Raw genomic sequence first — 638 nt, 5'->3', positions numbered from 1 at the left:
TCTTGAATAACTCCTACAGCATTCCACTAGGACCACCGTTCACTCACTGTATAATTAATGTTAATTGCGACATAAATGAATTACGGCGAGGGTGGTCATCACTCATGGTAAGAAAACGGGAAAGCTGTCCCTCATTCGACCCCACCGTCCCGCGATAGTAATTTGTGAAGGTCTTGTAAGACTATGCAAATGAGGTAGGGAGGTGGGAGGGGAGGAGGAGAGGGGGGGGGTCTTCAAGATGGCGTCTGATGGAAGTGTGGGCTTTGTGGGCGTGATGGGTGGGCGTGAGGGGGTTCTTTCTCTCCTGAAGGCTACGCGAGAAGTATTAAGTAGCTGATTGGTACATTGGCTTAGAGGGTAGTTCGCCGGGGGGGGGGGGTACGGAGGAATGGGGGAGCGCATGTGCTTTTGGATAATTTTGGTTTTCAGCATACGCAGTGAAGTGAAGAATATAACTAAGAAAAAATAGAAAATCCCCGTTTTGAGTAAAGCACAAGATGCATTTTTAGGTGAATATATTAATATCAGTTTCACTTTTAGGAGGTTTCAGGTGATTTTGGCTTCAGTAACTAGAGCTTCTCCGTGTCATTTTTGTACATTACTGTGTTCAAGCATGTGTTATTAACACTGCACTTTAG

The 638-nt window shown here is 45.5% G+C and overlaps 1 protein-coding gene across 1 annotated transcript in view; it reads left to right on the top strand.

Annotated features, from left to right (window-relative positions):
- The window catches only part of LOC119585237 (protein Wnt-5b-like), a 252,158-nt gene that overhangs the window by 171,508 nt on the left and 80,012 nt on the right, over positions 1–638 (top strand).

This window comes from Penaeus monodon, chromosome 19 (genome assembly GCF_015228065.2).
Source record: "Penaeus monodon isolate SGIC_2016 chromosome 19, NSTDA_Pmon_1, whole genome shotgun sequence".
Taxonomy (NCBI): domain Eukaryota; kingdom Metazoa; phylum Arthropoda; class Malacostraca; order Decapoda; family Penaeidae; genus Penaeus; species Penaeus monodon.
Note: the sequence above shows the minus strand (reverse complement) of the source record. Positions and strands in the feature narration are given on the sequence as shown.